This window comes from Lycorma delicatula, chromosome 2, assembly GCF_047948215.1.
Source record: "Lycorma delicatula isolate Av1 chromosome 2, ASM4794821v1, whole genome shotgun sequence".
Lineage (NCBI taxonomy): Eukaryota > Metazoa > Arthropoda > Insecta > Hemiptera > Fulgoridae > Lycorma > Lycorma delicatula.
Genome location: NC_134456.1, coordinates 143,335,007 through 143,348,339, shown reverse-complemented (window position 1 = coordinate 143,348,339; position 13,333 = coordinate 143,335,007). Strand labels below are relative to the sequence as shown.

Below are 13,333 nucleotides of genomic sequence, written 5' to 3'. Positions count from 1 at the left end.
TATTCTTCAATTATTACTGTTGCTGTTTGGTTCCTGTTAATGTTAGCAATTGTTCTTCTCTACATAGAGAAAAAAAAGCCTAATAAAAATTAGGCTTCAAGTACAGACTTGAAGCCTAATTTTTTTAAAATGCTGAACATTTTATCCAGTCTATGTTATCGATTGCCTTTTCTAGGCCTATAAATGCCAAGTATGTTGGTTTGTTTTTTTTTTTCTAATCTTCCTTCTACTATTAATCTGAGCGCTAAAATTGCTTCCTTGTCCCTGTACTTATACCTAATTGGCCTTCTCCTAACACTTCTTCCACTCTCCATTCAATTCTTCTGTACAGAATTAATATTAAATAATATTAATTATTATATAATATAATAATAATAATTCTGTACAGGATTAATTAATCATTGTACAGAGTTAATATTTTTGATGCATGACTACTTAAGCTAATTTTTCTGTATTCTTCACATCTACCTGCTCCTGCTTTCTTTGGTATCATGATTATAACACTCTTTTTGAAGTCTGACGGAACTTTCTCTTTTTCGTAAATATTACACACCAGCTTGTATAATCTATCTATTGCTTCCTCACTACTACTGAGCGAGTAGTAATTCTGCAGGTATTCCGTCTATTCCAGAAGCCTTTCTGCCATTCAAATCTTTTAATGCTCTCTTAAATTCAATCGCAGTATTCTTTTTACCTTCCATCCTTTGCAACTTCCTCTATAACACCATTTTCTAATTCATTTCCTCCTTATAACTGTTCAATATATTCCACCCACCTATCGACTTTGCCTTTCGTATTATGAATCGGTGTACCATCTTTGTTTAACACATTATTAAATTTTAATTTATGTACCCCAAAATTTTCCTTAACTTTCCTGTATGCTCCGTTTATTTTACAAATGTTCATTTCTGTTTCCACTTCTGAACACTTTTCTATAATCCACTCTTTTTTCGCTAGTTTGCACTTCCTGTTTATAGTATTTCTTAACTGTCTATAGTTCCTTTTGCTTTCTTTGTCACTAGCATTCTTGTATGTTCTACGTTCATCCATCAGCTGCAAAATATCCTCGGATATCCAAGGTTTTCTACCAGTTCTCTTTGTTCCGCCTAATTTCGCTTTTGCTGATTTAAGAATTTCGTTTTTAACAGTCTCCCATTCTTCCTCTACATTTTCTACCTAATATTTTTTACTCAGACCTCTTGCGATGTCCTCGAAAATTGTCTTTACCTCCTCTTCCTCAAGCTTCTATAAATTCCACCGATTCATCTGACACCTTTTCTTCAGGTTTTTAAATCCCAATCTACATTTCATTATCACTAAATTATGGTCGCTATCAATGTCTGCTCTAGGGTAAGCTTTGCAGTCGACGAGTTGATTTCTAAATCTTTGCTTAACCATGATATAATCTATCTGATACTTTGCAATATCACCAGGGTTTTTCCATGTGTGTATATTTTTCTATTATGATTTTTAAAGTGGGTGTTGAAATTACTAAATTATACTTCGTACAAAACTCTATAAGTCAGCCCCTCTCTTTCATTTCTTTTGCTCAGCCCATATTCACCCACAATATTTCCTTTCTTGCCCTCTCCAATGCTTGCATTCCAATCTCCAACTATCATCGAATTTTCATCCCCTTTTATGTGTTTAAATGCTTCGTCAATTTCTTCGTAACACACTCTACCTCATCATCATCATCATAGGCACTTGTAGGCACCTCGTCAATTTTTTCTAACATCCTGTACCTGATCGTCATCATAGGCACATGTAGGCATATACACGTCAATATGCAACAATCGTTGTGGGCTTAGGTTTTGACTTTATCCTTATTACAATGATTCTGTCACTATGCATTTTGAAATACTTTACTCTCCCCTATCTTCTTTTTCATTACGAAACCTACTCCTGCCTGCCATTTATTTGAAGCTGTGTTAATTATTCTAAAATCACCTAACCAAAAGTCGTTTCCTCTTCCTACCGAACCTCGCTAATTCCTACTCTACGTAAATTGATATAAAAATAAAAAATATAATAATTAAATAATAAATTAATTAATTTTATTTATATTAAAGCTTCCAGCTCTCGTAGTGAGTGAATTTGCTTATGGTTATAACGGGTCTTGATGAAAATCTTGAGTGTGCAATCTTTAAAAGACCCCTAAACCGATCTAAACTAAATTTAATTGAGAAGATTTGCTGATATTTTTACGCTTTTCCTTGATCAATTTTCATCATTCAAAAAATATAAATTTTTACACAAGAAGTATGAATTTTTGACACCTAACAATCCCATCCCAAGACGCCGCCCGCCAGGACAATCCGCCCGGATGGCCTAGCTGCAGAGGCGTGCCTACGGCACGCCCTAAAGCTAGTTTATTTATAATAAACATTTAATACAAAAATAAAAAATATGTAAATAAATTTTATTGACGTAAGTGAAATGACAGTTTGAGTACAAAATAATTTTACGATAAATTAAATAGTAAATAAGAAATGAAAACGTATAAAACAAAATATTAATAAATAGATAAACTATCTTTTTCGTAAATAAATAACTAAAAGTCTAGACCACTTACGCATGGAACTACGGCCTTGATTTTCTACACTGAACTACCCACTCGCTCAAATGAATTCTATATTATTTGATTCGCTACCGATTATAATTATTACATACATCAACAAATGAAACAAAAATACTATAAATAAATCAACGTGGGCGGTTTTATAGCTTAGTTATTTTAGATACGTGCTGAAATACAATAGGCCCCGGGATCGTCTACCTGTATAGATGGCCTTATTTATTTAACCTTCATTTCATATACTTATCATTATTGAAAGTAAATTCTGGAATGATTAGAAAAAAATTATAGGAATTCCTCTGTACGAAATAATAATTATAAATATTAAAAAGTAACTTGAAAAAATTAATTATGTCGTTAACTTGATTGACTGACTGGTAGAATAGTTATATCGAAAATGCCAAGTTGAGAATCTATGCTAATTTATACTTTATATGGAATAAATATTATAAATAACAGTTAGATTTATTTAGTATATTAAAATAAAATTTACAGAATGGATAAAAAATAAAATAAACAGGAAGAATAATTGAGACCAGGTCGCTAAAGTCAATAAAAAAAGAGGTTATAATAATAAAGTACGTTTAGATATTAGCCGTAAAACGTTTCTTTAGATTGTAGAAAAGTGTGTAAACTGGGCCTGAGTGTAAAAAGAAAGGCGTTGTTTAAGGATCGATGTAATACTTACAGGTGGATGTCTGATAATAAAATACAACCACGCTAACTGGTCGATACGGTGCAGTATGTTACTACTGTATATATTATAATATGCGGTTTTACAGAGTATTATCTTTAAAGATTTTCAATAAAGCAAAATAAATAATACATCATTTTCTTACTTCCTTCTTTAAATGCACTAAGTATTTGAAATTTCCCGACGATAAATCTTGAAAAGCTGAATGAATTTAAACAAAAATGACCATTTTTTTTAAATTTCAAAAGTAAGGTTTATATTTTTGTCGAGGAAAATGTTATCAAAATATTGGTCCCCACCAAATTCAAAAAAAAAAAAAGCTGATAAAATATTGTACAACTTTCCCGACTATTAATAACACTAGAGAGAAAAAATCTGATGTGGACAACACATAACATTCTTTTACAACTATTAAATTACATAAACACATTTCTAAAAAGTACATAAAAAGTTATTCCAGTAATAACTTTTGATGTTTTTTTTTTTTTGTTATTATCTACTTTAAATATTTTCTTACAATCAGAGGTTAATATATTTATAAATAAATATACTCAAATTATAAAAAGGAAAAGAAAAAGGAAAAAAGGGGGGAAAAAGGAAGAAATGTTGCAAACAAAGAAAGTATAAAAATATTAAGAAAAAATGATAAATATAAAGAGGAAGAAAACGTTAAGACCAAGGAAAAAATAAAAAAAAATTAAGATAGAATGATGAATATACAGAGAGAAAAAATCTGAAAACTGAAGATCTTGTACACAAATTAAGATCAGAAGAATTATATCAGACCAAAGAGCGATTAAATGATTGACAACAAAAACAAATAATCGAAATGTTGTTCAACACCGACTTAGGGAGAATATTGTCTGAAAAAAAAAAGGAGGAGGAGTAATGAATTAAAAGCTAAGAAATTTTTGCAATTTATTAATGATCGGACATGTATGCCTCAGTGTATATGTTGCTTTTGTGAGGGTTTGATTTTCAGTAACTCTGCAGTTAACTTAATGTAGATAAAATTAAACAGAAATTAAACTAGAAAATCCAAAAATAATACGATTCTAAATTATAATTTTCAATTAATATTAAATAATCACATGTTTCAACAAATCTATTAGATACACACATATGTAACAATACATATTAAATTACGTATACACATTTTTAAAAGTACGTAAAATTTTATTTAACTAATAACTTCTGATTTTTTTCATTTTTTTTTTTTTCACTGTTATTGAATAATTATTTATTGTAATTTTTTTTTAAATCACGGATTAATAAATCAATATATTTAAATTAAAAAAGAGTTAAAAAAATTAATTAAAAAAAAAATGGAGTCTGATTCGAACCGATGTGCCCCTTCCCTTATAAAATCCAAATATTTCATTAATTAAATTTTTTTTGACCATAACTCTAGAACCAATGAAAATACGTACTACTTATTATATATTGTTGAAAAGCTACAATATACTTAACTGCAGTAATAAGGGCTTATTACTGCAGTTAAGAAAAAATCCAAAATTAAATTTTTTTTGGATTTTGGCCTATTTTGGACACTTTTGGATCAGTAGATTGTAATCAAAAGGGGAGGTGCACAACTAGATGTTACAACAGTCCTAAATCTAAAATTTCAACATCCAACGGCTAATCGTTATTGAGTTATGCGGGATACGTACATAAGTACCTACAGACGTCACGCCAAAACTAGTCAAAATGGATTCAGGGATGGTTAAAATTGATATTTCCGTTGAAATCTGAAAAAGGAAATTTTTCGCGATCACTCTATTTCTTTTGCTTTGAACAAGGAATAAAAAAATCAATATATATTTTTTAGAGGTGGGGAATAAATTTTAAGAAATAATATTACAAAACTATTCATATAAAGTTAAGCTCAACAAATTTGCTTGCCATGTTTTCTTTAAATCAAACACCCTCTTCAATAAAGGCTACAAAAGAAGTAAAATAAAATTTTCAAAAACTTTTTCTGCATTTTAAGTCCGGAATCTAACATTTAAAAAACTGTAGATATTTTTTGATAATATATAGAAAATATTGTACAAAAATATCTTTATTCATAATTTAAATTTTTTTCATTATACTTTTTAATTTTAATTTTTTTTTACTGTTTTGTATAAAAAAATCTAATATTCTAATATATATAAATATACTTCAATTTTAAGAGGTGAGGGGTTAATTTTTTATTTTCATATTTTTCTGGATTATTTATATATGCACATTTACGCAGGTAAAAAAAATTTGCTTTAATAAAGTTTTTCCTTAAATGCTTCTGAAAAAATCTAGATTGGTTATTTCATCATATTGCCCACTCCCTTAACAAACGTTGAAAAATGTTAATGTGATCAGTGCCCCATATGCCAAATTCGAAGAAAATCGGTTTTGTCAATAATGAGATATAAAGTCAAAAGCAGTGCGACACGCATACGTACATAATTATATACATAGATGTGATTTTTTGTCTACTTCCTCTTTAATTCAGCTATTTCTTCTATATTCGCCAAGAAAGAAAAAAGGAACCTAATCTCACATTCGGATTTTTCTATTTGATCATCAAATTTCCTGTTCATTTTACAGGTCAAATCAGTTTTTAACAGCTGATTTTCAAAGTCGAATGTTCTGATGTTCAAATTCTAATAAAAACGTTAGTTGCTTTTATACGGATCTGAATATTAGACAGTAGATACCGGTGTACTTTGATGGCTGGGGTTCAATTAACCACATATCTCAGGAATAGTCGACCTGAGTCTATGTATTTCATTTAGATGTCATATATATAACATCCTCATCTCATTGGGCCGTGAGGGGGTTGCTTATTGTTCACTAGTTGAACAGATTTCAACGTAAATAAAAAATATTGTACAGGTTAATATTTTTTTTCTACAAAATGAAAGAGAAAAAACTTTTTAACATATCGTTGAAGAGGCTTTTTATAATATTACATACATTACTTTAGAGTTGGTTATACAGACGATACTCCAGAATACGGTAACACTCTAATTTGAAAAAAGCAAGTCGATATAAAAAAAAAGCAACGTAAATATAACTTAATGTTTTTGATGTTAGAGATACTGTACTTAATAAGATGATGAAAACATTTAATTTATTTAATACAAATAATCATTTCGTTTCATTTAATATTAATTTTATTCAATCCGAACCCAATAAACAGATGATTTAATGTTCACATGAAACATTAAAGATCGGATTAAAGTGTTAGTTCTTTTAAAGTAAATCATCATTTGATTTAATTAACTCGACTTTTACCTGTATATATACTGATGATTTCAAATACTGACATAAATACTAACGTAGGTAGCTTTGGTAACTGAAATGGAAAAGCCCAAGGATGAGTAAGCCAATTACACGAAAACAGAACCACCCACTACTGATGACCAATAGGATATTTCAATAATTAAAAAATTATTAAAATAATTTAAAAAACTCTGTCGTCTTCAACTGTAGTAACTATTAGCAAGATTAAACCTGAAAAATTTAGCTAAAAATATTTACAGCAAAAGATAATTCTATAGATTACAAAATTATTATTTTAAAAAACTAAATAAAAGGTAATATTATTTGAAAGCTTTTCTTCGCAGGATTAAATTAAAAAAAAGATAATTCACAAAATCCAATTAAAAAAAGAGTAATGATTAATTTTCTCAGTCAGAGATAAAAAATAAATAGTGATATGATAGATTCCAGTGACCATTAATAGATTATATGATCGGTTTTAACGTTCATTAAAAATGAGCTATAATAACACAGATTTAAATAACAATAAGATTATAAGAATACTTGAATCTACAACCATAATTTTATCGTATATATCATAGAAATTTACATATTTTATTACAATGACTATGTGACCCGACCGAATTGAAATTGACTGGGGATTTTTTGATTGGAGAAAAGAAGAATGTAACAAATTGAAAAGCCCCATGGGCCACATGGTTTCTTGGTTTCCGATAATTTCCCTTGTTAATACAATTATGAATACTTCTAAAGGCTGTAAGTGATAAATCATTGACATGTCACTTTAGATAAGCAATCTATGTATATCGTGTGTGCGTGTGTGTGAGATAAGCAATCTGTACGTGTGTCAATCGTCAGTAGCGTGATCTGTACTCCGCGACACAGCATTAAAACAATTAAAAACTTCTTAAACAGAAAAGTAGGTACAGGGATGAGGTTTACATAAGATATAAAAAATATTTTTTAAATCATAAAAAAAATATTTTTCATCTTTGTTCTTTAAACTCGTTGTTAATTATTTGTAACATCAATATAAATAACATTAATACTGACAACAGAAATAGAAATATAAAAAACTCAAATGAGATCTTTAAACTTTAAATCTCGGTCTATAGTTTAATAAAATCCAATTAAAAAGGATTTTCTCGTTTCAGAAACCTTCTGCAATTCCAGGATTAGACTGACTGACTTTATTCGTTAGCTTCCAGAGACCCCATAACTAACAATTTTACTTCAATATTAAAATCTTTACCGACATCATTAATATACTTTTTTTTTAGTAAAAGTTATAAACAATAACGTTAAGTTGAGGGTTTTTCCGTAAAGAAATTTCTAATAAATTAATAAAAACCAGAAAAAATGTTTATTTAAAATACACATCTACCAAACAATAAACTGTGATAGTTTAATTTGTGTTATGTATATTCCAGAAGATTAAACTATTAACAGCTTAATATCCATATTATAGATTTTTAAAAAGTCAGGGACCGGATAGACAGGGGTCAGATAGAAGGCTTCTAAATTTTCACACAACACATGTTTGTGAGTCCCCCTTGGCTATTTAATATCACTAAAACCCAGCAAAATGATTAAGTTGGATAACCGATTCACTTTCTTTAATCCATTAAAAATTTTATTTTTTTCTCTAGGTTAGAACTTATAGAATGAAGTTTTTTCTGAACTAATTACAATTAAAAACGTTACGGAAAGTATAAAATTACACATAACTACTACGGCTTCACCATTAAAGTGCAAATAATTAGGGTTCTCATTTCTGCTCAGTTTGATAGCTTTAACTTCTTTGATAATGTTAACTGGATAAATTAATTGTAGTAAATTAGTCATAAGAACTTATCTTGGAGAATTAAATTTTTAATACGGATGCCAGTTTTTACTACATAAATAATCAATTTTAAGGCAACCAGGATTAATTAACCGCTACGTAAGAGACTGAATATGGTACATAATGCAGGGAAGGAAAGACTATGTGAAAAAAAAAACTACCTCGGGAAAAGAGTAGGTTGTAATAAATATTTAAAAAAAAAAGGGTAGGCACAGGAGCAAAGGAATGAATAATTGATCAAATAATTAAAATAACAGAAAAATTACTTCTACATATTAGGTTTAATCGGCGTTACCTCGTTGAAAATATAATCTCCTTCAGCACTCTGACAGACTCAACTGATGCATATGTATGAATAAAATTTGTCACAAATTAATTTAGAAGTAAAAAGAGAAACATTTATTTAAAATAATAAAAAATAAACTCAAATAATTTTAAAAAAATGTTGGAATTTACCAACGGCTAAACAAAAACAAGAGAAGAAAATCTGTTACATAAATTTAACGTTCACGCTACTTTTCTTGATACTCTGTTAACTATTAGTCAGCAACACAAAACTTTCACGAGAAAAAAAATCAATAACAGGAATCGCTCAACAGAATTTGACAACCAGAAAAGAAGGAACACCCATGATGTCATAACGATGACGTCACTTTTATCGATTAATTCTCAGTTACGTCACAGTCTATGTCAACTCCCTGTTAATAACATTTACAAAAGGTTGCTTGAAATAGCATAAAAATACTGACCTTTAACAATGACTTTCGATTAAAAAATTCAATAATTTCTAATTTACATTGTTTTACTCACTACCGTAGACGTAATTAACGAACTAGTAAGCGATTCGCCCGGTAAAGATATACCTTTCTCCAGATTTAAAGAGCTGTAAAAGAAACGCCTGATATATTTATAAATGCAATAAACAAAAAGAAACAGATATGTTGACAAACGACATCAGTTATAACAAAAGGTTTTCAACTAAAACTAAAAGCATCTAGGGCAAAAATAGCGAGTCAACGACACGCGTGTGGAATACATGCAACGGTTGCTTTTTCAGCACGCGAGATACCTTGTATAAGTAATATTAAAATTATAACACATACAATTGTAATAGATGTAGCAAGAGTATTGGAGTCCTCCCGTGTCATCAGTATGTAAAGTTCGGATTCCTGTTTTACATTATAAAAAAAAAAATTACAGTTAATTTTTTTTTTTTAAATAAGCTAGTAAAATTCATTACTATAAAGAATCTTATAACATCATTATATTCGAGTACAAAAGGAATTCACAATGAGTAATTCAACAGAAAACTAATTTAACTCCATCACTTTATTTACTCTAAGATTTTCAGATATTGCTAAACTTATCAAGTAAAAAATCAATCTTTATTATAAGTTTTTCTATTCTCCGAGTGGAAACACTAAAAAATCAGCAAGACATCTAATATACTAGACAACTAATTACAAAATCGTAAGTATTGCACGCAATAACATAAAACATTAAGTTTTAGATTTCTATCCGGATTTAGGTAAGCTATCTGTGGTTTCTATTCTGCTTAACCTGGTGTCACTTGTCCTGATACATATTACAATTTGTGATACTAAAAAAAACCGAACAAGGTGATAGGTTAACGGATGTAAATTTAGTGTTGATATCATCGTCTTCAGTTAGTACTGTCACTTACAGTTTCACAACCAAAATTTATCTTTATTGCCGTTTCTTACTCAGCCTACCCGTACTCGTTAATCTACAATTCTGCAGTTAATATTTTTTGGTAATTTTCTTTTATCCATTATATGGACATGCTGTTTCCTCACGTATGTGAAATTAGGATTTACGTCGAGATCGAGAAATTCTGATCTTATCGAAGTATTCCGTTTAATTAATATCTTTAAAAAATGGAAAAATTAATGGTATATGAGTACCGAGAAAACTGCTACAATACTAATTTAATCTGAAACTAAATTAAATAACTGAGAATTTGTCAGTAAAATAATATGAATAACATTTATTAATCGTATGAAAATTATAAATTCACGTTATGCAAAAAATTAATAATGAAAATAAAATTAAGATTATTTTAATAGTCTTACTCATTTGTGTAACCTTTAAGAAATCGAAAGGATGATAACCTTTCTTGCCAGTACAATCCCAGTTCGGGTTTCTGATCGTAAAACCTTCACCTTATAATAGAAAAATTTACGACAGATAAGAATTATTGGTAATGTTAAATATTTTTCCCGGATGTGGGAGTAAGAGGTTCAAAAAACATTATTAAAATTAAAATTTCCATTATTGGATATATTCGTGTACCAAGTATTTGCAAATCTGAAGAAAAACGGTCAGTTTTTTATGTTATGTTATTACAGATATACACAAAAGAGAGTAGATTTGTACAAGTGTTTTTAATTACATTAAATTTAATAAAAAACATGCCTACTAAGAATATGGTAATAAACTGAATTTTACTACGAAGTAGGTTGGTTATTTTATATCCCTAAAATTTTGAATGATTAAGATAATTTAAAAATCGGTATTTTTCAGTGGCGGCTCGTAGCTAAAGTTAGGTGGGGTGCTGTTCCAGAAAATTTTTTTCTGGGCCTTTTCAGTCACGGTTAAAGTTTACTGTAAAATAAAAGAACCGAAGAAAAATCAAATAGAATAGCTGGAAGCAGGATAATAATCTAATTCTACACTTTATCACATTCAAGAATATGGTACACGGTTTAACCGAATAAATAATAAAATGTCAATACTGATAATATTTTTTAGTATTATTAGACAATAACTTTATAAAATGTCCGCTTAAAAACAGAATACTCCATTAACGCTTAATTTAAATTTCTATGTACACAGAAACAAATACATAATTAGTTTTTACTAATTAAATTCTCTTTCGCCCTTCCAGCGTGTTTTTGGACAATCATGATTTGGCAATCAAAAAGCCCTTGCTTTCCGCAAACCTTCTGATCACTACTGAAAAAACAACTAAACCAATTTCATATTACTTCAGCCGACTAAACTAGAAAAGGGAACGACAAGGAATGTTCCATACACAAGCGGAGTAAAAAAAACTACCTTCCACCAGCACGACAGGTCCAAAAAAAATTCAACATTACAAATAATTTTTATCTGTCGTAAATTTGTCTCTTATAAGGTGAAGGTTTTACGAAAAGAAATCCGACCTGGGTTTATAGTGACAAGAAAGGTAATCATCCTTTCAATTTAAAAGTTACAAACGGGTAGGAATATAAAAATAATTTTAATTTTATTATTAATTTTTTGCATAACGTGAATTCGTATTTTTCATATAATTAATAAATGTTATTCATATTATTTTGAGATAACTTCTTAAAGTTATTAATTTAGTATCAAGCAAGTTAAATTAATATTGTAACAGTTTCTCAGTATCCATACAATATTATTTTTTTTCACATTTTTAATCTATTAATTGAACGGAATACTCTGATAAGATCAAAATTTCTCGATCTTGACTTAAATCCAAAGAAAATCGGTTAAAGAAGTGAATCCCAATGTGCACACTAAATTCTAATCAAAGAACTTAAGAATCTCATTAAAGAATTATAATGCAATTGTGTAGCCCTAACTGCATAATGTAAATTACGAAATCATTTTTTTCTGTTTTTTTAATATTTTTGTTTATAGTCGCATCAACAATCAATTAGTCGCATCAACATTACAGTAATGTAAGAGTACCGGTAAATGTATAGTCTTGAACAAACTCAGGTTGACCATTCCTGACAGGTATGGTTAACTGAAACCCAGCCACCAAACAATACCGGCATCAATAATCTAGTATTCAAATCCGAATAAAAACAGCTACCTTTATTACGATTTGGACCTGAGAACTCTCGATTTACGAACGATGACTTTACCACTAGACCAACCCGGTAGGTTAAAATCAATTTATTTGCTTTAATTAGCAATGCAAAGTTAGGAAAACAATTAGGAAATCAAGAATAGTTATTGAGAAGATTTAATACTAGAAATGAAAAATTTGTATTTCTCTTGACCAGACATCTAGAATTTTTACTGGAACACATCGGGAAAGATTCAGTAACATAAACTAGAGAATTGTATAAAATTACGGCAAAGGAAAAATTAAAGCTAAAGAGAAGAAATATCAACCAACAAAATATAACTTCCCTGGCGTATCTATCGTTAAAAACATGTCGAAGAATATTATTTAATAAAAATAATTAATGAAATAGGAATATGCTGATATAATTTACAAAGATTTATTACAAAAAATTTTCATTTTTTAGGTTAGCACTGCGTGGGGTTTACTGAGTTTACAGTTAAAAATTTAAGTTGTAATTTTTGAATTATTTTAAAAATACAATTAATACTAAACAAATGAAATACAGTTTCATGATGTAATACCTTAATAAATAATTAGTAACTAAAATATAGAATTCATAATACCTACACATGCTGTACTAGGACTGCAAAACAAAATTTAAGAAGATAACCGTGTGGACAACTGTCCTTAATAACGTATGTTGTCACAAACAAGAACGCTGCATACCATAATATAAAAATGTATCATTATCACAATCATTAAATATAAACCGATTTTACTAATTTCAAATATAACACGTGAATGAAACAGACACCGGCTAAATCACTACGGCATTTATACAGTAACAGAATTTTGAGGTTATGAGTGTTATCATTACAATTGCGGCAATAAAGCAAGGTCGACGCTAGCGACACACCGTATCAATTTACTGCATTACGATATTATACAAGAGAACAGCAGCAGACAATACGACTTCTATCTATCTCCTGTAATTTATTAATATTAAATAGCTTTTGTACTTGTACTAAAAAACTAAGTTAAAAAACAACTTTTTTAAACTGATTGCAAAGAGTTATTTAAGCAACTTTTCATAATAAATTTTGTTGATTTTAATGATTTTTTTATTAGATT

The 13,333-nt window shown here is 28.9% G+C and overlaps 1 protein-coding gene across 1 annotated transcript in view; it reads right to left on the bottom strand.

Annotated features, from left to right (window-relative positions):
- The window catches only part of Oli (basic helix-loop-helix family member olig), a 299,930-nt gene extending 286,926 nt beyond the window's left edge, over nt 1-13,004 (bottom strand). Inside the window, exon 1 of the mRNA XM_075356395.1 lies at nt 12,830-13,004. The gene's annotated coding sequence lies outside the window, so the exon portion shown is untranslated. The remainder of the gene's footprint in view (nt 1-12,829) is intronic.
- Nucleotides 13,005-13,333: the final 329 nt, after the last annotated feature.